Source organism: Alligator mississippiensis, chromosome 12 (genome assembly GCF_030867095.1).
Source record: "Alligator mississippiensis isolate rAllMis1 chromosome 12, rAllMis1, whole genome shotgun sequence".
Classification (NCBI taxonomy): domain Eukaryota; kingdom Metazoa; phylum Chordata; order Crocodylia; family Alligatoridae; genus Alligator; species Alligator mississippiensis.
In genome coordinates, this window is record NC_081835.1 from 32,085,341 (window position 1) to 32,110,016 (window position 24,676).

Genomic DNA, 24,676 nt, shown 5'->3' on the forward strand with positions numbered 1-24,676 from the left:
ACCACTTTTCACAGATGGACCTATGAACTTCACTTTATCAACCTCCTAGATACACAAATTCATGGAATCAATATAGACATTGGATTTATGATGCACTACAAGCTGCCTGACATCTGACTCCACAGGTAGCAGGTACCTCTCCACTTTTACCTGCTACATTCCCCTTCCCCACTACCCCAGCCTGTTTCTCACACCCTGACACCTCCATTTTCATTTTCACTGACTGGCTTTTTTGCCTGCATTGCATGCCAGCCTCTGGATTCTTTATTATTCCTTCCATCCAGGAAAAGCACACACACACCAACTAGATGCTTCCTTAGCCTGATGAAGGGTTTTAAACCTGAAAGCCCATGCCTCACAGATGGCTAAGCTGAGCTCACCTGGAACCTCACAACTCCACTGCAACCAGCAAGTCTCAGGCCTCTCAAAGATCTTCGGGGTCTGGGCTTCCGCAACCAGGACTCTGTGTGTGTGTGTGTGGTGGCTGGAGGTTATAAGGCACCTCCTACCTACCTTTCACCAGGGAGGTCATTGGAATTGGCATTTCCTGGAGCTGCAGTGCTGCCAGAAGTCCCATCAGGCCTCCTGACCCAGGCAGGGTGCAGTTTTAGGTCATGCCCAGGCCCTGGGGCCTCCTCCTTCCCCATAGCCCCAGTACATACCTCCAAGTTCATCCTCGCATGAGAGCTCAGCAGGGACATGTTCTTCCCCTTCTCGCTGCTGATGTACTGAAAGTCACCTCCGGCTCTGCTCTGGGCATTAAAAGGTTTAAGAAAAAAAAATGGAAATAAGTGCAGATGGAGTGAGGAGGGTGGCACTCACTCCATCTACAGGTGGAGCTTGGGGAACACCAGCAGCAGGAGGTTCACTTTTAAGAACACCAGCTGCTCCATCAAACCAGGATCCAAGCAGGTACAGTAGGGTGTCACAACATCCCCAGCAATGCTTAACACCTCTCACTTGGAAAACTGGTTTGTGGACAAGATAGCTGTTCCCAGGCAACCATGGCCAGATCCTGCCACATCTGCCTGCTGGGCACCCAATAGGCCAAGGGGTCACAGTCCAGCAGCTCCATGTCCTCAGCGGGATTGGTAGCCACCAAAGCCTTAACGCTACCTGCCTGATGCTGGGGACTGGTGGATCTGGACCCCACCATTGAAGCCATGCCCTTATCCCACATTGGCAGAACCTGTTGTGGAGGAGACTGGCTGCTGCTGGGAGTGCTGGCACGGGAAAGTGGATCCCCTGCTTCCATAACCCACTGCTTCTGCCCTTCTGCCTCCTGGAGTCTGTTCACCAGCACCTCCACTGAGTGATCCAGGGCCCACATGCTGGTGCACATGCTCCCCTTCACCCTCAGTTTGCACATGGCCACCAGCACGTGGACTGTACTGGACCGCAACAGATCCAGCCATTTCTTGATGCTCTCCCTCAGCCACTTCACCAGTGCCTACACCTCTGGTGAAAGCACCTTGCCACAGCATGGAACACGATCCCCTGGAACTTCTCCATTTACTTCTCAAGCGCCCTCACTATGGGGATCACCTGGCTAATGAGGGCATTGCTTGTGCTGATGGTCTCAGTGGCCTCAAGGAATGGCTTGAGGACCACTAAGATCTGGGAGATGGTATCCCTCTCAGCTCTGTTAAGCAGGCCACTGATCCAAATCTCCCTGAGCAAGGCCATCTCATGGATAGCCTTCTTTTGCTCCACCAGCCTTTCCAACATCATGTATGTGGAGTTCCACCAACTCTCCACATCCTGCATGATTTTGTGCTGTGGGATGCTCAGCTCTGCCTGTTTGTCCTGCAGCATCTTATCCCCCTTGATGCTGTGGTGGAAGTATCCCGCCACCTTCCTGCATTTTGCAATGAGCTGGCTGGTTGTGATGGCACCATCACCGACAGCCCTGTCCCCATCCAAGGCATCCCTGATTACAAGGTGGAACTTGTATGCCACACTGTGGATGCCAACAAAGTTGGCATCACAGACCGCCTTGACCATGTTGGCCCCCTTGCCGGTGACCATGAACCCATGGGTGGGCTCACCCTGCCCAACGAGCCACCCCTGCACCATGCAGTTCTTGGCCCCATGATCTCCACTGCCATGAGGGACTCATCCATCACCTCAGCTTGAAGGAGAGCCCACCAATGGCTTGACTGATGGCACCAGTGCCCTGTGAGGGAGAGGTAGTCATGATCTCCACCCCATCTGCTTCTGATGTCCAAGGTGAAGTGCAAGGCCACCTGCCAACCAGCCTTGCACAGCTCCACCCTTAAGTACTCCCTTCATGCCTCATACAGGGAGGGCACCACCATCCTTCTGAAGGTGGTGCATGCAGGCACTTGGTAGGATGGGGCCATGAGTGCTATGAGCTGCCTGAACCCTGGCCGCTCAACTAGGGAGAAGGGTTGGCCATCCAGAGCAAGCATCTCCCCAATGCTCTGAGTGATCTCTCTCAGCTATGCAACATGCCTCCCTGTGTCCCCACCTTTCCCCCACTGCTCCAGAGTGGCCTTTCTCTGCTTTGGGGGTATGGGTGCCTTGGAGTGAGAGGGGGACTTCTTTTTGAGCATGCTTCCACTGGTGCCAGGCTGAGGAGGAGCAAGGGCAAAGGGATGGTGCCTTCTGAGATGCATCAGCATTCCCATGGTGCTGTAGCATCTCTCCTCCTTTCCCCAGCTAGTCTTATATCAGCAGTGCAGGCAGATAGCATACCTTAAATTATCTGCCACCTCAAAATGATCCCACACCACACTACCCTGTCACTTCTGGGGTGTGGGTGTGGATCCTGCCTGATACCCTTCCATAGCAGGCAGAGGCACAACAACAGCAGGATCAGTGTTAGCTGAGCCAATTGCCTCCACAACCTCAACCTCAACTCTTCTGAACTGCCTTCCAGGGAAGGAGATCTGGCTTTAGGGGAACTTGGAGAGGAGTGGATTACAAACTCAGATTCCTCCTCGGTCACAAGAATTACTTTTGCTAGGGTGCTCAGGTCCCCTACTTTCAGATCAAGCTCCTCCTCTGACACTGGAAGGCTCAGGCTGGGAACTGAAATGGAGGTGGAGGAGATTGTCATGCTGGTGCTGCTTGTCACGCTGGCGGTGCTGGGGGTTATTATTATGGCTGGTGTTATTGGAAGGGGTCCAAATGCAGACACTGGTCCCAACTCCTTGCTGCCACCAGCACCAGAAGCCTTCTGCCTCTTAGGGAAGAGGCTGTGTCTAAGTTTGGCAGGGGTGGTAAGGAGGGGAATTTTACACCTTTCCCTCTGCCCCTTCTCCCTCCCTGGCCAGAAGACTTGGCACCTGCCTTTCCAGCACACTTCATATTTGGTGTGCTGGAAAAAAAATGTGTGTCTGTGTGAGTGTGTGTTTAATAAATGTATGTGTATTGAGTGCTTTCCAGGAAAAGCACTGCTTTATTTTGGTTTTGGGGGGAAAAAAATATAAGAAGAACAAATAACAGGATTTGGGGGGAAGGGTAGGCAAGGGTAAATAGGAAAGGATTAATGGCAATGGCTACAACTTTGTAGCAAGGCACTACCAAGCTGCAAGCTTACAGATGCTGCTCTGTGCTCCTGCTGCATACAGACAGTCACAGACAGCTGCAAAATGGCATACAGTGGTTCACAAACAGCCTTTTAAGGTGCTTCTCTGTCCTTCCCCCAGAGCACTGGGATTGGAATGGATCCCAGGGACAGATCATTGTCACTGGCCAGCTACAGATTCATAGATTCATAGAAGCTAGGGTCAGAAGGGGCCTCAACAGATCATCGAGTCCAACCCCCTGCCCTGGGCAGGAAAGAGTGCTGGGATCAGCCAGATGCCTATCTGATGTCAATGTCAGAGCAGTCCTTCTCCCCCCCCACCTCCTCCCCCTCCCTCTTAGTGTCTCTTTCCCTGCAAGCCCACCTGCAAAACAGCTCTGAAATAGGTCAAAACAGCTCTGAAACATCCAAATCATTTCAGAAAATTTCTGAAACATTTCAGGTGACCCATTTTGTTTCGGAGCTGTTTCGGAACTTTTCATTTCATTTTGGATTCAGTGATTCAACTGTCAAAACATCCAAATCTGAAACAAAATGAAATGGCCACTGAAATTTCGCACAGCCCTACTAATAACTTTAGCTCTATCAGCCTTTCCTCATAAGTCTTGCCTCCGAGGCCCCTAATAATTTTTGTTGCTCTGTAATGGATCTTTCCAATCTGTCCACATGCTTCTTGAAGTGTGGGGCCCAAAACTTGACACAGTACTCCAAGTAAGGCATCACCAGTGCTGCTTCTACTTCTCATGCCTCAACATACCATTTGACCATTTTGTTATGCGTGCTTGTCCTAGTTTATTGTATTTTGTGAGATCTTTCATTGTATATGTGCCTTCAATAGCGGGCATTACAGCAGGTGTTGCATAGTCTGAGGCTCGATCCTGCAGTCACAAGTGGGGTCATAGCAGGAGCATTCATGTTGCGACCCCTGTCAGGTAATACGTGTTAATACCTGCAAATTCTGCTAACACTCCAAACTATGATTTTGACCCTCATCAGTACTGAATGGAGTAGAAGAATCATTTCCCTTGATTTGCCAGTGACACTGAAGTTAATATATCCCAGTATGCCATTGGCTCTCTTAGCAACAAGAACACACTGTTGGTTCACATTCAGTTTATGGTCTATTCTAACCCCAGGTCCTTTTCTGAATTACTGCAGCCTAGCCACTCATTCCCTCATCTGTATTTGTGACCATAATTATTTCTTGTTGACTGTGGTGATAGTGTAATGAGCTCTGAATTTACTGAGTTTCCTTCAGGATTGCATTTAACAAACTCTAATATTCCTTAAAGGAAATTTACATCCAAAATAGATCAGAGCTGTAGACATGAAATAAAATACTTGGACTGGGATTTTTGAGAGAGTCCTAAATTGTGCTAGAAAGAGTCCTCCTACAAACCCACAGGCAGTCCCAGGCCCTAGGAAGACTACAAGAGAACATGGCCCTTCATTCAGTGGCCAAAGTATTCTCATGACAACAGCCCACACCTATTATCCAAAAGACATCCAAAGTTCTGTATGGCATGATAATTCCAAAATCTGAGAGAAGGGTATCACTACTGGAAATCTGCTTTTATTTAGGATCAGAATTCATCTTCTGCAGAGCACGGAAGATGCAAAGGAATGATTTTTTCCTTTTTAGTTGTGCTAAAAGTTGGCAGTAACCCTTAGCATTTTTCCATTTTCAAAGCATTTAAAAGATGTGTTATTCTGAGACGTTACCAGATGAGACATTTGTCCTGCCTCCTGCCATTCATTAAAATTACAGAAGAATGTTAGAGCTCGATTTTCTATTCTAACAAATCTTATCACAGTGGAACCAAGCTCAACAACTGTATGAGTCAGAACCTTTTGTAAGCTGGCAGAGATGACCTATATTAGGCTGAGAATATTCTGCTGGGTCAGACAGTTATTTCTCTCCTTCATTTATCTTACAGGAAACATTTTCTGATACTTTGGCAGCTTTACTGTTCATTTTATTCCATTACATCATTCTAAGTAATTTGAGAAATTTTTTCCTCCTGGATACATTTCAGTCTGACATACATGTTAATGTACATCACAACAAGAGAAGAATTGAGGTGGTGTCACAATAAGAAAGTTTCTGAAATCATTCACATGGTTTTATTATTCAGTCACTTACATCAGAAAATTGTTTTTTTGTTACCTGAAGCTGAAGGGTGTGAGATCTAATCCTAATTTGAACTCCTGGATGTACCCACATTTGACTGGTGCATGTCAACCAGCCTGGTTTTTCATATTAGAAAGATAAATACAAGATTTTGTATAGATCCCAATAAGCCAACAGAAATGTTAGTCACTGTACTTAGTACCATAACAAATGAGTCTCAAAGACAGAAGGGAAATGTTTGAGCCAGCTTAATTAGCTTGAAACCTTTACAATCTTGGCTTAGAATTAACTACTCTGTCAATACGGTATTTAGAGAACACACATTCTGGTATTATTAATACATTAATTTTCAGAAGATGATAATTTAATTCTTATAAAAGGTGCTAGAAAGACAGCTGGGAACATACACAGCCAGAAACCAGAAACAATACTTACACAGTATCAACACATGCTTGCCCATTACTTTGCCAATGTACTGAAGGGCTGAGCTGAAGGAACCTCAAAGGAGGCTGTCCCCAGCCACTCAGATTGCCAATGGGTTGCTAATTAGTACCCTTTCTATAGGTGTTTTTTCTTCAGGTGAACAACTATCCATTAGGAACTGGCAGAAACCCTCAAACAGCTGTCACTTGGCAGCCCTTTGTCATTAGTGACCTGGATATTCAAACTATTGGGCAAGCAATAAAAGTGTCCTTGTACTATTATCAATGCTGCTGAGTCATCCAGCTCTCAAATATCCAGACAGGTGGTAAAGGACCTGCTATCTTACTGCATCCTTCTGGTTTTTTTAACCCAAGTTTGCAATGAAGATAACTACCACACTTTGCCTTTAACTATAACTGCTTCATGGAAAAAGTAGGCATTTTTCTCCTTAGTTATACTTATCACACTAAATCTGCTAGAAATGCATTATATTACAGCCCTGTCAACATGTTAAACTACGCAGTTCTGCTGTATTTGCTTCATGTGGTCCTTCACCGCACCCCCCCCCACCACAAATGTATCCTCCACCACATGTACCATGAATTTTTGCAGACAATTACAACTAAAATTATGTTTATAATGCCAGGAATCTTACCAGAAAGATGTATGTCCCTGGTTAATGAAATTCTCCTAATGAAATTCTCTTGTCAGGTCTGTTGTACTCCATGTGAAATAGTGACAGTATAAACCTTGGGCTATCACCTAGACATTTCTATTTGGTTACAAAGATATAAGATGAATTTGCAAATCTACCGTAGTCACCTTGGAGAAAAATATCACTATTTCTGATTCTGGAATTTTGGAACAGCTCAAGACTTGAAAAACAAAAATGATGAAACAGCATCATTTGCTCTTTGTCTCAAGAGCAGAATTAGTGCCAATGGTTATTTAAAAACTGTAATTCTCCACTGGGACATTAAAAAGAGTATTAATGGAGTGAGATAAAAGGCACTAAATAACAGTTGGAAAAAACAACATCTTAGGTTTAATCCTTACTGGGTGTTGTTTTGGGGGTAACTGTAAAGAATACGAGACAGAAATAGAAAACAATTCACTTTAAGAGTAAGCCTTAAGTTCAGTTTAACTGAAACCACACAGTTCTGACAACTAAATTAATATTGATGAGAGAAAGAAGTCTAGTCCTTCTGGGTTCTTCAGAACCCCACATCACAGAACTTCAATAGAATATCCATGAGGCCATAAGACCAAATATATTGGCTAACCAAGCCCTAATGCTGTGGTTCTCAACTTTTTTGGACTCAAGCACCTCTTAGAAAATGCCAGCTCTTAGTTTTCACTGGTTTTTGACTGAAAAATAGAGCAATTCTTCTCTAAAATAAAAGACCACAACAGGTCAAAACATTTGACACCCCAGGGTGCCACAGCACCGTGACCAAGAATCACTGCCCTAATGCATGATGCTTAATTGCTTAAGGAAGTAGTAAACTCATGCTAACTTCCCAGATATCACACTCTAAGTACAAGTTTTAAGTTTCATGCATAATACCTGCACACATCATATTATTATTGATGCTCAATACAGTTGCTGAAAAACAATTCAGGCAAGCCTCAACTTGGTAGAAGCAGAGTAGGACATCTCTACTTAGCACCCAGGTCTAAATTTAATACAGCTTTCTTCTTAATAGGCACAGCTACAGGAGAAGCACTAATATCCAGCTAACCCTGATCTCATTACCAGGCTGTAGTTATTCTGGTGATGCCCCAGCAGTCCTGGCAGAGATTTGTTTTCATGTACTTGTTTTAACTTTATAAATGTTAACGAGAGCATTATTTACATGATCAGACTACTTTTAGATGAGTGACATTTAATGCATATATTTTTGCATTACGCAATATTTGCCATTTTCATTTACCACTAGGGTGGCCATCATAGAGGACATTCCAGTTTTCTGCTACTCTGTCCTCTATCGATATGAAACCCAATGCCTTTAAGAGAAAAATAGAGGACATAAAGGCATCTGGGTTCGTATCAATAGAGGACAGAGGACAACTGACCTGTCCTCTATGATGACCACCTTATTTACCACAGGCATATGGGAGTACTGGCTGCTACAGAAGAACCAAAAGAGAAAAACTAGAAGGATCTGTGTGCACAGTTGCAACATGCTGTTGTTAATAAATATTCTCCTGGTATGGTCTGAAAGGTCTCTCACTCAGCTTGTACATCTAACAGAATTTTTTTTTCTATCTATCTGTATGCAGGCATTTACCTACCCCTCATTAGGATACTATTTTAGATCTTTATGACAGAGCATTTTTTATATTTTAATAGATGAGGAACATTTTTTTTTCTCAACACAGAACCACTGAGATCTTTCTGGCAAGTCACCAAATAATAATACATCTAAAAAGAGATCAACATGCTTTTCAGTGAAAGAAGAGGAAATTGTTGAGAGCTCAGCCCACGAAGTCACCCACAGAAATTATTTTGATCATATCACATGTTCTAAAGCATAAAACTGGCACTGGCCTCTGCCAGATCTTTGTAAGTCCACTTCATCCACATAATACTTGTTGCATGATTCCCCCATCTTATTCTACCCTGTAATGTACCATCAAGTTAATAAACAGCTTACATGCAGGCATTAATGGTAACCTTTCCTACTAGAAGATAATGAGGATCTTTTCAATAGGCACAAACACTGACAAACTATTTGTGGAGCCTGCGCCTCGCTCCGTCTGACCTATCGGGGTGTGGCCCCTCCCCTCAACTCGCCTGCCACGCCTTGGATGTACTCAATTACCTTCGGAGGGGTCTCCAGTGGAGCTCTTTATCCTGGGTGGGGCCTCCCGATAGGCGGTGGTACTCACGGTTATCGGACGCGGTGATCCACGGGGCTCCGCCTCCCCTACACCCCGTCCACACGCCAGCCGCCGGGCGATGTCCTTCAGGTGTTGCCGGGCCCAGTATGATGGCCTCTGCCTGGTTCCCCGGTTCTCGGTCGTTCCCCTCTCCTGCAGAGAGGGGTTTCTCCTTTCTCCTCCCTTATAGATAACACTCCTCCGGACCAGGGGGAGCTGGTGGTTGCTTCCCCTGGTTCCAGCCCCCTCCTGGGGCCTCCGCTCTCTCCCCTTTCCTCCCGTCCGCAGGGCACTCCCCTGCTTCCTGTACGGCTGCCGCTTCAGGATGCAGCAGAGAGAGTGCCTCGGCGTGCACTCTCTGATCGCCTCTTGCCTGGCTGCTGGCAAAAGGCGTCCCGCTCCTGCCTATACTGCTTGCTTGAGACCCGAAGGCGGGGTCCTCGACGCTCTGTGCGAGAGCCTGCAGCACGGGCCGCGCACCCGTACTCTCTCCCCCTGGCTCTCCCTCTTTCCCTGTCCTGTCGGCGTTTTTGAATCCTCCCGCAGCAGCCGCTCCGGCCGCTGGGATTGGCTCAGCTGTTCGCCGTGCGGTGAACAGCTGTTGCCAGAGCCGGCGTAATGGCAGCTCGCGCGGCTGCAGCCGCGGCTGCGGCTATTCCTCCCGCTGCCCCTCTGCCGGTATGTATGCCCTCCTGGGGGCTTGCTCTCGGGGTCTAGGGTCTGTGGGTCCCCTCTTCTCCCCCTCACTCGCCTGTGGGGGCGCTTCGCCGCCACAGACCTCCCCCCTTAAGTTGCCTTGTGGCGGCTGATTTTCTCTCGTGACGGCATGTGTCACCTGCAGCTCCTCCCTATGGATGTGGCCCATACCGTCCTCTGCGTCGTCTGCGCCTCCCCACCTGGACAAGAAGTCAGCCACAAAGTTATCTCGGCCTGGACGGTGTATCACCGTGAATTTGAATGGCTGTAACGCCAAAGCCCAGCGGGTGATCCTGGTGTTCATGCTCTGTTTCTGTGTTAACCACTGTAGTGGTGCGTGGTCTGTTACTACCACGAATTCCCTCCCCATCAGGTAGTACTTAAAATATTCTATTGCCCAGCGTATTGCCAGGCACTCCCTTTCGATGGTGGCATACCTGGTTTCTGCCTGACTGAGTTTCCTGCTGGCAAAGGCAATTGGGCGCTCCTCCTGCCCGTGTTTCTGCAGTAACACTGCTCCCAGCGCCCGTCCTGATGCATCCGTCTGTAAAATGAAAGGGGCGTTAAAGTTAGGCGTGTGCACGACAACGTCATGGCGCATTGCTTCTTTCAAATTCTGGAAGCTTTTTCGCATCCCCGGTGTCCATTTCAGTGGTGTCACAGATTTCCCAGCTAACGTGTCAGTAAGCGGCGTGGCGAGCGTCGCGAAGCAGGGTATAAATCGTCGATAATAGTTAATGAGTCCCAAGAAGGAACACAGTTGTTTGCGGGTTCTTGGTTCCTGGAACTGCCTTATAGCCTCAATCTTATCTGTGAGTGGCCGAACTGTCCCTCGGCCTACTCGAAACCCTAGGTATGCTGTTTCTTTCCCCGCCAGTTTACATTTCTTCGGGTTGGCGGTCAGCCCTGCATCTCGGAGTTCCCCCAGGACTGCTCTGAGGTCTTGGAGGTGTTGTCGCCAGCTGGCCGAAAATATAATGATGTCATCAATGTATGCCGCTGCGTATGCTGCGTGGGGTGCCAATAGGTTGTCCATTAACCTCTGAAACGTCGCAGCTGCTCCGTTGAGGCCGAAGGGCATCTGCGTGAATTCGAATAGGCCCCATGGGGTCCCGAAGGCCGTTTTGGCACAATCCGCGGGTCGCATCGGGATCTGCCAATATCCCTTTGCCAAATCAAGCGTGGTTATATACTGTGCTTCCCCGATTTTCTCCACGAGGTGCGTGACGTGTGGCATCGGAAAGGCATCAAACGTAGTCAGGGCATTGAGCTTCCTGTAGTCTATACATATGCGCAATGACCCAGCCGGTTTGATGACGGGGACTATGGGGCTCCGCCATGGACTGCGGGATGGTCGTATAATCCCTTGTTCTTGCATTGTCATAATCTCTTGTCGTATTTCCTGTTGCCACCGCTGCGGTATCGGCCTCCATCTCTCCCTCACCAGTGCGCCCTGAGGGGTCCTGATTTCTTGTTCTACTTCCGTTACTCGCCCCGGGATCTCTTGGAACACTGCCCTAAATTCCTCTATCAAAGCTAGTAATTCCTGCTGTTGGTGGTGGCCCAACTCCTTGCCCATCTGTACTGCTCCCTCCTTCCCGGGTCTCCTTAACCCGAGACACATCGGTCCCAGGTCCTCCTTTGTATCCTCACCTAAGGCCAACCAGCCCTGGGGAGTTTTCCACTCTTTGAGCAGATTTACGTGGTAAATCTGTCGCTCCCGGCGGTGACCTGGTTTAAGCAATTCATAATCCACGGGCCCTACTTGTCTCACCACGGTAAATGGCCCCTGCCACATAGCCAGCTGTTTGCTGGAGGAGGTTGGCAGCGATACCAGAACTTTGTCCCCCGGCAGGAACGTCCGCATTTTCGTCTTCTGATTGTAACGCCTTTCCTGTATGCCTTGGGCATCCCTCAGATTTTGCCTGGCGATCCGTTGGGCCGTGGAGATTCGATCTTGTAGCTCCTCCCGATACCTCTCCGCCGATACCCCCAAGCCTATTGGCTTCTCCCACTCCTCCCTTACGATTTGTAGCAGTCCCCGAGGGCTATTGCCATACACCAACTGAAATGGGGAGTATTGGGTTGACTCCTGCGGCGCGTCCCTTAGGGTGAACAGCAGGGGTGTCAAGATGGTATCCCACTTCCGCGGGTCTTCCTGGGCACACCGCCTGAGCATCCGCTTGATGGTCCCATTTAACCTCTCTACCAAGCCGTTAGTTTGGGGATGGTAGACCGAGGTCTTTAGTTGGGTGATGCCGAGGGTCTTGCATAAAGCCTTCATTACCCCAGACATAAAGTTTGTTCCCTGGTCCGTGAGGTTCTCCCGAGGTATGCCCACCCGGGCTATCCACTTAAGAAGTTCCTCCGCTACCCGAGTGGCATTTATGGACCTTAGGGGCACGGCGTCTGGGAAGCGGGTGGCATAATCTATCATCACCAGGATATATTGGTATCCGTTATGAGACCTGGGGAGAGGTCCTACTATATCCAGGGCGACCCGCGAGAACGGTGTCTCCACTATGGGCATGGGCTTCAGGGGTGCCCTTGGGGCCTTCCATTCCTGGGCCCTCTGACACTCTGGGCATGCGGCCCCCCACCTTTCCACATCCTCTTGGAGATGAGGCCAAAAGAATTCTTGGACCAGTCTCGCCCGGGTCTTGTTACGTCCCAGATGGCCACCCAGGGGTGAGTCATGGGCCAGTCTCCACACCGCTTTGCGGAGTGAGGTCGGGACCACTAATTGTCTCCCCCGTATGGTACCCTCCTCACCCCGTTGGACCCGATATAGTAGCCCCCCTGTTACCTCGAAGCTGGGATGCCCCTGGGAAGGTCCTTCCCCGGGGTCGGCGTCCCACATCTGCTGCAGTTCCGGGTCCTCCTGTTGTGCCCTACGAAATTGGGCCGCGCTCACGAACTGTTCCAGGTCGATGTCGCCTGTCGTAGTCTCGTTGTGACGGGCTGTGCCCTCGCCGGCCCACCCGTCGCCCCTCTTGATCTGGTTCCTCGCCTCCTGCGTAGCCCTCACTCGCTCAAGGACGGTATAGAATGGGCCCCATTCTCGGCCTAGTATCATCTCGCATGCCAGGGTCGGGGCAATTCCCACTCGGAGCTCTCCGCTAAACTCCATTACCCTAAGCGGGACATAGCAAGTCTGGAACCGCATCTCCCCCCCTAGTATGCAGGTCATCGTCAGGGGCCCGTCATTCTTTCGTTCCCTCTGTGGAGCGAGGTCTGCCCGAAGTAGGGAGTGGGAACACCCCGTGTCCAATGTGGCCTTAACCATCCTGTCTCCAACCCATGCGGTTACTACGGGCCGGTTCCACCCCTCGTTCTGGGCTGCCGACCCGAAACTGCAATCCATGGGTTCCCCTCTCTCTGTCTCTTTGCCTCTGTCCCGGGAGGGTGGATATCCTGTAGGGGTGCAGCTCAGCTCGCTCAGGCCTTCCCCACATTCGCGGGAGATGTGTCCGGTTTGCCCACAGTGGTAACACACCACCCCTTTTGGTGTCCCTCGTTTGGGGACCGTTCGCCTTTCCCCTTCGCTTGTGGGTCCCTCTTTCGTGCCTCAGGGCCCTCGTCCGTATCCCTGTTCCCTTTCCGAATTCGCAAAAGCCTCCGCCAAGCGAAGTGCCTCTTTGCTAGTTTGCGGCTGGTGTCTGCGTACCCACCTCTGGGCATCCTCTTCCAAATCCCATAGGAATTGTTCTAACAGGATCTAGTCCATCACGCCCGCCCAGTCAAACTTGCCGGCTGGCAACCATTTGTTAAGCGAGTCCCTTAGAGCTTGCAACAACCCCCGGGGTCGCCTGGCCTCCTTGGACTTTCGGGCTCTAAAGGCCTGGCGATGACTTTCTGGTGAAATCTCAAGCCTGTAGAGGATTGCCGCTTTCACTGTCTCGTAATCACGAGCTTTGTCCCTCGATAGCGCTCGGTAGGCCGCTTGGGCCTGATCTATCACCAGCGCCCCCAGGTGGTGGCCCCACTGACCACGGTCTAGCCCTGTCTGGACGGCTGTCCTCTCGAATGCCTCGATATAAGCTTCTGGGTCGTCCTCCCTAGTCATCCGGGGCATTTTAAATAAAGCAGCATTGCGCTGTATCCACTCCTGCTGGTGTGCGCTCTGTTGTTGCTGCACTGCCAGCACCTGCCCTATGGCCTGGATAGTCTGCGTAAGCAGGTCCGTGGGCGCGAGGGCAGGTTGTTGCATCGCTGTCGGGTCCCGGGTCGGGACACTGTCCCTTCACCACCGTACGAGAACGATGTGGTTCCCGGCCAATGCACCACTGTGGAGCCTGTGCCTCGCTCCGTCTGACCTATCGGGGTGTGGCCCCTCCCCTCAACTCGCCTGCCACGCCTTGGATGTACTCAATTACCTTCGGAGGGGTCTCCAGTGGAGCTCTTTATCCTGGGTGGGGCCTCCCGATAGGCGGTGGTACTCACGGTTATCGGACGCGGTGATCCACGGGGCTCCGCCTCCCCTACACCCCGTCCACACACCAGCCGCCGGGCGATGTCCTTCAGGTGTTGCCGGGCCCAGTATGATGGCCTCTGCCCGGTTCCCCGGTTCTCGGTCGTTCCCCTCTCCTGCAGAGAGGGGTTTCTCCTTTCTCCTCCCTTATAGATAACACTCCTCCGGACCAGGGGGAGCTGGTGGTTGCTTCCCCTGGTTCCAGCCCCCTCCTGGGGCCTCCGCTCTCTCCCCTTTCCTCCCGTCCGCAGGGCGCTCCCCTGCTTCCTGTACGGCTGCCGCTTCAGGACGCAGCAGAGAGAGTGCCTCGGCGTGCACTCTCTGATCGTCTCTTGCCTGGCTGCTGGTGAAAGGCGTCCCGCTCCTGCCTATACTGCTTGCTTGAGACCCACAGGCAGGGTCCTCGACGCTCCGTGCGAGAGCCTGCAGCACGGACCGCGCACCCGTACTCTCTCCCCCGGCTCTCCCTCTTTCCCTGTCCTGTCGGCGTTTTTGAATCCTCCTGCAGCGGCCGCTCCAGCCGCTGGGATTGGCTCAGCTGTTCGCCGCGCGGTGAACAGCTGTTGCCAGAGCCGGCGTAATGACGGCTCGCGCGGCTGCAGCCGCGGCTACGGCTCTTCTTCCCGCTGCCCCTCTGCCGGTATGTATGCCCTCCTGGGGGCTTGCTCTCGGGGTCTAGGGTCTGTGGGTCCCCTCTTCTCCCCCTCACTCGCCTGTGGGGGCGCTTCGCCACCACACTATTTATCACAAGTCCTGCCAAATCCCTGTATATTTTCACTAACAGGTCAGGAATGGAAAAAAGATGCAAAAGCTAACCTTATTTGTGCCTCTTTGTTTCTACAGAAAGTGATTCAGGTGTGATCCAATGTCAGAAATACAGCTGGCCATTTTGCATATTGGCTTCTATTCCACACAGGAGAGAACACATACCAGCAGACTCTTCCTATGCCTAAAGAGGGGTGTTTGTGGCTGAAAGCTTGCAAAATACAATTTTTCAAGGAATTTAGTTGGTCTAATAAAAGATATCACATTTACCCAAAGAATCTTGTCTGCCAAAGTAGGTTTGCTGCATTTGAATTCTTCTCAGCTCATTCACACATAACAATTAGAACATGCCAGCTGCTATCCTTTTAAAACATTCCCTTTTCGAAAGAGCTGTGTGTCTACACCCTGAAGGATTTTGAGACACACAGGGCTACATCCTATTTTAGCATGAAGATCTAAATGACATGTACATAGCCAGACAACAGCATTTTTTGCTATTTATTCAGTTTATGATTCAATCTTGCCCAACCTACTTAGTGTGCTCCAGCCAGCAGTAAGCCTGGAGAAGAAATAACACCCAAGTATGCACAAAAGTTTTGGAATTCATTCAGGTTAAAAAAAAATCAAAATTAGGCATGTATAGTGGAGGAGAAGAACCCTCCAGCCTTTTAGTCAATAACTTCTCCAGGCCTTCTCTTGAAGCTGGCCCATTAGACAGCCAAGAGGGGAAGACTTGAAGAGCCAAGACAGGAAGAGTATAAGGCAGGTTCCCTCAGCAACCATTGCAACCGTCAGGACTGAGTTAACAGAGAACATATTTTAATGGCCAGGGTATTGAAAGAGAGTCTTAACTCTCAAGTCAAGCAACATAGCACAGTTATGCCTGGGTTCCAAGAAGTCAGTCCCAACATGCTTCTCCCATTATTATTATTAGGAGAATTTTTAGTAATGGCCAAAAGGATGTAAAAAACTACAGCCCATTCTAGTGGAATTAATTGGACTCCTCTGAAGGTCTTAGACACCAGATACTTTGTATTACAAGAGTGTCTACAGGCATTACACAGTGTTATGGTTCTATTGTGCTACTCATCATAGAAAGATAGGACCAACCCCAGACCAGTGCAACATAGAGCTGCCTAGAGAGTTAAGCAATGTACCTGGAATAGGACCTGTGTGCAGGATAGGTACAGCAAAATGGTTGTTTGTTGATTTGCTATAAAGAGACTTCAGAAGCCTGAGCTGAGACACATGCCAACAAGAAATCCTATTCCATGGGGAAAGCTCTGCTATCCCCTTGACACTCTGGGTGACAGCAGGGCTATGCGAAGCTTCGGGTGGTGATTAGATTCAGAGGAGATTCACCTCAATTTGGTGGCCGAATCTCTGAATCTGAATCAAATCAGGGGACCAATTAAAAGGTCTGAATGGATTCAAACCTCACCGAATCTTTGGAGAAAATTGGAGAGCTCTGATGATTCAGACAGTCCCTGGTGGCTGCAGCAGGGAGCTGCAGCCAGACTCAGAGCTGGTAAGTAAGGGTGTGGGGGGGAGCTGGAGGAGTGGGGAGGGGATCATGGGGGATCCCTGCCAGACCCCATCCCCTGCCTGCTCCCCAAGCCCCCACCATGGCTGCCCCGCCCACCCCAGCTCCTGGTGCTTTAAAAAAACCCCACTCACCAGGTGCTGCCGGGCAGGGGGGGATGATTCCTGCTGGCCCCCACTGCCCCACACTGCATGGGGGTCTGTGCACGAGCCCCCTGACCCCCCCCTTGCTCCTCCAGCCCCCCAAAGGTCCCCCACCTGGTCCAGCTCTGGCCCTTTAAAGAAAATCCCTGGTGCTCACTGGGTGCTGCCATGCGGGGGGGGGTGAGCCCCACTACCCCCCGCTGCCCTACGCTGCATGGGGGTGCTCTGCCACGAGACACCCAACCCACCCCCTCATGGGAGCCGCGCCTGGGCCAGCTCCAGCCCTTTAAGAAAAAGAAACAAGAAAAGCCCCAGGACTCACTGCTCTTGCACTGGCCTCAGGGCTTCAAGGGACTCATGCAGAGCCCTCCACACTGTGCAGGGCAGTGGTGGGGGCAGTGGGGATCACCCCCCTCCAGTAGGAATAGTGAGTCCAGGGGTTTTCTTGTTTGTTTGTGTTTTTTAAATGTCCAGAGCCATGGCAGGCGGGGCAGCAATGGGGGGGCTGGGACAGTGGGATGGCATCGGGGGGGCTTGTGTAGAGCCCCCCCACCCAGTGGGGGGCAGTGGGGGGCAGCAGGGATCCCTCCCCCCACCTGGCAGAACCTACTGAGTTGGGGCTTTTTTTTTTTTCAAAGTGATTTGGGATGGGCGGGGCAGCCATTGCCAGGCTGGGAAAGCGGGTGGAGGATGGGCCTAGCTGATTCGGAGATTCAGCCAAATCAATTCGGGTCAGTGATTCAGATCACCAAATCAAATCACTGTCCCCCCGAATCGGCTGAATCTGAATCCGAAGTGAATACTAGCCGCTTCACACAGGCCTAGGTGACAGTATCTGCTGATAATATTAGGAAGTTCCTGCCCAAAGAGCTACTACTTTGAATGCACAAAGGAGCTTGTTCAGTGCTGCTGACTGCCATTTCCATCTCTTGTGAGTAAATCTGCATTAGATGTCAGCTAGTGGCTGAGATGACAAGTTAAACACATAATGACTCATTTAAAGTTTAAGATGGCAATTTGAGCACTGGAAATTTGACGCTTATATAACACGCAGTGGAATCACAATTCTGAAGTGTCTTTTTTTCCTTAAAAACCATCATAAGTGGAGGTTTATTATTGCAAGAGTCCAGCTAAATGTTTTCACCTTGGTCTTGGGAATGGCTTCAGGGGCACGTCTCACTCTGCAGCTGCAGCAGGATAGTCACATAGTACATGCAGAGGAAAAGCAGGTGCTTTGGGAAAGGAAGTTGAGAAGAGAGCTGCAGCAAGAGTGAGTGCCTGAAGGGTTCTCATTCCCAGCTTGTGTAGATTGCTGGTACCTTCATCCTACTTTTTGTGTTCTGACAAGAATACTGAGCTTTTTTTGCTTTTTCTTAAAAAGAAGATTGAGCTGTACTTTCAAGCCTACTAGGATAAAGCTTTTTGCTTTGGGAGCCACGATTTATTCTGATGCTACAGGAATATTTACTGCAGCCTTACGATTAATGAGCCTTTCCTGGACACAGAGCTCTTCACATAAGTATAACTTTGAGATGAATAATTTATATCAAATTTTTGTAGATCTAAAACTGCCTCTGACTAGGAGCAATTCCTGTAATCTGCATCCAAACAGACCCCTAGAGAAATCAAATTAAAAATGACCAATTGTTTAATACACAAGTAAGCTCAGTTTTAAGAGTGATTTTGAATGGGAGAGAGTCAGACTAATATTTTGTTTATTATATTAACCCATAAAATAAGGGCATCGTAAAATCACAAGCACAAGATTCCAAGATCAGTTAATCAATTATAAGACATTCTAGAATTCAGACACAACAAGCAGCAGACACTGGGTGCATCAACACGTCACTGTATGGAGACATTGCTAGGGTACCATGCTTTAGTACTTCCTTTTGGAAGTACAGCATGGGCAGTTATTGCACTGTGCGCACGGCACACAATTAGATTTCACCACTATATCACCATAGCAGCATGCTATACTTGGGGAGTGGACTGCTCCAGTGACTTAGCTGCCAATCACACATAGACCCACATTAGCACTACATCACTGCAGCACACCGTACAGCAATGTAGTGTATTGCTACATTGCCATAGGGTGACATGTAGATGCGCCCACTGTGTATAAAATGGCAAAACTAGAGCAAAGGGCAGATTTTTAAAGGCATTTAGTCACCTACCTCCACTGGCACTCAGGCACCTAAGTTTGGTATTTATTTAACTACCAAGCATTACATGATTGACTAGAGGTAGAATAATAAAGTAATATGCACACACATGAAATTTTATATATTGACAAGATGTGGAATGAAGCCAAAGAGCCAGACCATACCATGCTTGTTAGCTGCCTAAGTGTGATCCTGTTCCATCATGTTCCAGTCCTAGAAGAATTGTTAATATAAAAAGTGGGTTTGTCCTCCTCTCCCCACTGCATTTTTGTGACTGATTATTTTTAAGGTTAATGGTACGTTACAAAAACAGATGGATTTTAACGCACTCAAAACAAGGTGGATAGGATCATGTTCAGTCTACTTTGGTACTTAATAGGTGAAGTAGAATCTGACCCATCCTGAAGTAGTGCAACCTGTCACTTACAAAGATAATAGTCTTGCCTTTACAGAAATATATTGTATATATTATGCAATATATGTGCATTCATGGTAAATATATGAATTCTCATGCATAGGATGAAGTACATATTCCATTAGCAGTCATGGGAGTATCATGTTATTTATATTTGCATGCATCAAGAGAAAACTATATTCTCTTTCATGGTATTATTTTCATGCACGCTACTTCCAGGAAGGCAAAGGGAGAAAGGTGGGGGTCTCACCACCTCTGAAACATACACATTTATTTAGGGGCCTAACTTCAAGGACCTAGGTTCAAAAGTTGTGGTTTAGATCTCAGATAAACCCAAAAGACAATATTCATTTGTGTGGGAAAATAATCTTTTATACAGCTTTTAAAATGGGTCATTTAACCACATACTGCTTCCTTCAAGCAGATTTTATTACAGAGTCACAGTTTCCAGCATTTGAGGCACTCAGCTTATTTCAATGTAAAGTAGAGGGAAGTTTTCAAATTAAAAAGGAAGCCATGTGTCATTAATAAGAAGCTCATTGGCTTTGAATGTATGCCTTCATCCCTTACCACTTTAATGGAATTTCCTAAGTGAACCTTGGCCATATTTTGATCAAAGAGAAAAACATATCCCTTCATCTCAGAAAACTTTGGACAGTTAACTAGGGAATGCTTTTCCAAATTCCAACATCTTAATAAGATTCACCTTTTAGCATTGCCCTCTCTATAGCTATCTCTATAGAATTCAAAATGAGGTTATTATGGAGTGGGTGGACAATTGTGCTAGGGTGTTTTATTGAGACTTATTCTAGCACACAAAGCAGATTTTACAGGACAGCTTCAGAAATATGAAAATGTCTTTCAAGCATCTAATGTATTTGTCCCCCAGGAAAGGCTTGTTTCCTATTGCACATCTAATGTTTTGTCCATGATAACCCTATAGGTGCTAAACAAAAGTACTTCTGTAATGTCTTTAAGGAAACTAGTGCCCCACATAATAGGTCTGTAATCCTTTTTTTTCTTAATACACATCCGAAGGTCCCCCTTTTTAATTGCAACTCTTAACTTGTAGACAATCAATCTCCTATTCTAAATAATTGCTATACATTCTTACTATTTTCATGCAATAATATACCATTATGCTCCATAAAATATAGATTAAATGCAATTATGGTCCAATTTTAAAAGGCTGGAACAAAGAATTGAATAATCTAGAAGACGAGTGGCCAACATGGGTGCCACAAATGGCATGGGCAATGCCTGAGTGTGGGACATGAAAGATCAGGGAGGGAACAGGGAACACTGCAGCAGACAGAGCAGGGAGCAGAAAGCAAAATAGCAGATCAGGCCAGCAGCACAAAGAAGCGAGCAGAAAGCAGAGCAACAGATCCATCAGAAGAAGGGGATAGGGCAGAACTCAAGGAGGGTGTGGAGCTAATTTGTGGTACATCTGCAAAAAAAGGTTGGCCCTCACTGATCTAAAACAGGGTACTCAGCTTTCAGTGAGTGGACCAGATGCAACACTCGGAGCCATCACATCTGGCCTGTGGGGATCCCCATTAGTTGGAAAATTCAGTGGTAGAGCTAATACAGCCACCTTCATTTCCTGCCAAATTCCCAAACCCCAAGCTCCATGCAGCCACTTGGAGCCAGGCTATGCTCCCTTCTCCCTGTGTCTAAATCAGAGCCCGGCCATATCTCCTTCCCAACCATGGGGCTGTGTTGGGACCAGGCTGCCTCCTCCTTTTGCATGGCTGGATGGTGCCTTCTGTGCCCACCCTGGATGCTAGATCAGGACCACCAGCCAGATCTGGCCTGCAGATGAAATGCACACTGCCCATCCAGCCCACTGGGGAAAAAGGTTGAGTACTCCTGAGCTGGAACATCTCAAACTTGAGGCATTATTTTCTCAATAAATCTTACTTGTTCATATATATATAAAGACTTCTTGAAGGTTAAAAATGAATTTGTTACTACTATTGCTACTAAATTGGCAACAATAAAAGGAGCATCTTTATAAATGGGTACTGTTCAGTTCTAATATGTTATTTTATATTTGTAAAACATTTGCTTATACAAAATTACCCCCTGGTGGCCGTGCATTCCCTGCCTGGCTCAGGTTCTACTGTAGGCCTCCCTTGTTCACTTGCCCATCATGCCTTGTTCTCACAAGAATTAGTTTAAAAGGAGGCTTCCTGTGGGCTGTTAGGGAGATCCTGAGTCCATACAAACCACTACTGGGCCCCTCCTCTGGGGTCCCTTCACCTAGGCTCGGCCCTTATGCCTAATAAGCCCTTCTTGGCTCACCCATGTACCTGCAGAGTACTTGTAGCCTTAAGAGCACACTGTAAGGGCTCTGTTCCTCCCCTATACCATACCACAAGCCTCACAGGTATTATCACTATGCTGTTCAGTTCACACACTTGGCCTCCCTGGGCCCTTGGACCCCCATGGTCCCACCTTCGGCCCTGACCCTGTCCCTGGGTCTGTAGACCCTCTGGTCCAACCGTCAGTCAAGCCCTGGCTCCTGAACCTCCAGGTCCCACACTCAGGTACTATCCCTGTCTTTGGACCTTCTTGGGTATCACTCTCTCTCAGCCCTGCTTTGTGTTCCAGGACCCTCTGATCACACTCAGCCCTTTCTGGTCCTGGAGCTCATGAATCCCTGGGTCCCTGCTCTCTAAGCCATGAGTGGGCAAAATGGCAGTTCCAGTGGGCAGCCAGACTCCAATTCCCAGCAACCCCTCTCTGCATTGTTGCAGCTGGTTTCAATGGAGACCCTGGGAGGGGCAGGGCCATGACAGGGAAGAACCATGACAGCACAGGGTCGGGGTTTCCATGGAGACTGGCCCAAGCAGCTGTGACAGGGTGCATGGCTGGGCACGGAGCTGCTCCAGGGCTAGGGCCAGGATTTTGTGGTGGTGACAGCATGGTCCAGAGTCTGCGTAGAGCTGCAATCCACTGCCTGCATGTCCTGCTGGGGCACAGCCACAATCTGCTGCCTACATGCCCCTCCCTGAGGGCATGCAGGCAGCAGATTGAGGCTCTGCCCAAGCTCTGGACCATGCTGTCACCACTGCAAAATCCCAGCCCTAGCCCTGGAGCAGCTCCCCACCCAGCCATGCACCCTGCCACCAGTGCTTGAGCTGGTCTCTATGGAAGCCCGAGCCCTGCACTATCACAGCCCTGTCCCTCCTGGGGTCTCCATGGAAACCAGCCAAAAGCAATACGGGTAGGGGCTGCTGAGAAACAGAATCTACTGCAGGCCAAATGTGGCTCATGGGCTGGACTTTGCTTGCCCCTGCTCTAAGCTCTCGCAATCCCTGCTGGGCCCCACACAGCCTCAGAGCTTCTTATCTCCCTGCTGGACAGCTGGCCCTCTAAGCAAGCCTTGCCTGCCCTTGCAGGGCTCTAAGCTAAATTGCTAATACAACTTAATAATAAGCACCTGCCTTCTGGCAGGCACTCAAGCCTTCTGTAGGTTTAACATAAAGCAGAGCCACCTCTCTCTATAACTAAGCCTTTCTCTGCCCCAGGTACCTTCCCTTGTTCCCTGCATTGCAGAGTGGCTTTCTTCCAGTATTCAGGAGCCCTGCTACTAGAAGCATCTCACTTCATGGCTCCCATGGCTAGACTGCCTGGCTCAGGGCTTCTATAGCTCCAGCACAGCCTGTTGCTGGCCAGGTAAGTTCTTAATTATTCCCCTTTACCACCTACAAGCAGCCTCTCAGGCTGGTTGCCCCCTTAAAGGAGCAGGTACATCCCAGTGCACTGCTACACCTAGTTACAGGATACTTACTTTTTCCAAGTGAGTAATGAAAGTGGAGGAACACCACACATGGAGAGCAATGACATCAAGACCCTCATTCCAGTACAGTTCTAATGACTACTTGGCCTCTTACAGGTTGAAAACCAGGACTGGCTCCAGAAAAAAAAGGAGGAAGTGCTTTTGACCTTTGTGCCTGTGCAGGAGTTGTGGGGGTGGGGAGGAGGGTTACTGATTCAGTTCTAGTTATTGCTCTGGGAAACATTTACAAATAACTGAAAGCTGCAGAAATTTACAACAACAAAACTTTTAGAAACACCTAAAGATTTGTGTTAACAGTTATGGACTCTGGGCAGGGAGCCCAGGGCCTGGGAAGAAACCCATAATCCAGGCACAAGATTTAGAATGACTGCTAAGAAAGGCTGGGGTCCTAATCTGTGGATCCTTGACCAAGCCTCCACAGCTAGAATAAAAGGGGGCAGGGTGTGGTTTATCTTCACCAAAGACATGGCCACAGGGTATTCGCAAATAACCCTGGAAGCAAACTCCTAGGAGAAGATCACATCCACCTAGGGACTTTATGAGTTTGTTCAAATGCCATTGGACTTGCACGGAGTGGCAGCAACATTCCAGTGCTTGATAGCTAAGGTGTTGGCATCTCATCAGGGATACACTGCTGCATATTATACTGACAACGTGGTGGTGTACTCAGGGACCTGGGAAGAACACCTATAACATCTGACAGCAGTATTAGAAGAACTGTGAGCCACAAACCTGACCACCAGCCAAAAGAAATGCACATTGAGACAGGAAGACAACCAGTATTTAGGCTTACGAACAGGGGGAAAAAATACAACCTTTGTTAGTTAAGGTGCGAGCCATACAGGATTATAACCCACCATGAACAAAAACAAAATGCGGTCCTTCCTGGGGCTATCTAACTACTAGTGCTGCCTAGTACCCCAGTTTTCAGACATAACACCTCCACTGTCCAAGCTAACCAAAGGCATGACCCTGAATCAGATCATCTGGACAGTGGAAGCCAAGACAGTCTTCCAGCAGGTCAAGAAAGCAGTACATATGCAGTCTGTGGTGCACACACTGGACTTTTCAAAACCTTCCTGGTGCAGACAGACATGTCAGATGTGGCCCTAGGTTTTGTGTTTTCTCAGTTGGGGGACAATGGGGAACACCCATGGCATATATTAGCAGAACACCGCAACCCTGGGAGCAGGGGAATACCACCATAGAAAAGGAATGTTTGGCCCTGAAATGGGCCATTAATAGCTTCTGCTATTATTTGATGGGACATAAGTTTACAGTAATAACAGACCACACACCACTTCAGTGGCTAAAAAAGGCCAAATTAGATAACTTCCAGTTGTTACGATGGAGTTAAGTGTTGCAAGGTTTTGATTTTTCTGTAAAGTATCACTTGGGATGACAGCACTGCAATGCAGACTTCTTGGAAAAGATCAAGGAAGAAAAACCACCAGCCCTGTGGACACCTGAGCCAAGAATTGGGGGGGAGCGGGGGGAATGCGTGTAACAGGGACAAGCCCTGTTACTGAGGGAAGAAGCACATCTGAGCCATGTCTCCCCCCACCCCCAAAACAGATGCAACTGTGCCACGGCCACATGGACCAGCCAAAATCCCATGCGATGGGTGCAGCTGTGATGAGCAGCCCTTGTGGGGAAGTTTCCCCAGCTGTGGGCAATTGG

At 48.8% G+C, this 24,676-nt stretch overlaps 1 long non-coding RNA gene across 2 annotated transcripts in view; it reads right to left on the bottom strand.

Annotated features, from left to right (window-relative positions):
• LOC132244526 (uncharacterized) overlaps positions 1-23,089 on the bottom strand; it is a 113,114-nt gene extending 90,025 nt beyond the window's left edge. For both annotated transcript variants that reach the window (XR_009456086.1, XR_009456085.1), the window contains exons 1-2: positions 22,988-23,089; positions 663-752 (exon numbers count right to left, since the gene is read on the bottom strand). This is a non-coding gene — a long non-coding RNA (uncharacterized LOC132244526). The remainder of the gene's footprint in view (positions 1-662; positions 753-22,987) is intronic.
• Positions 23,090-24,676: the final 1,587 nt, after the last annotated feature.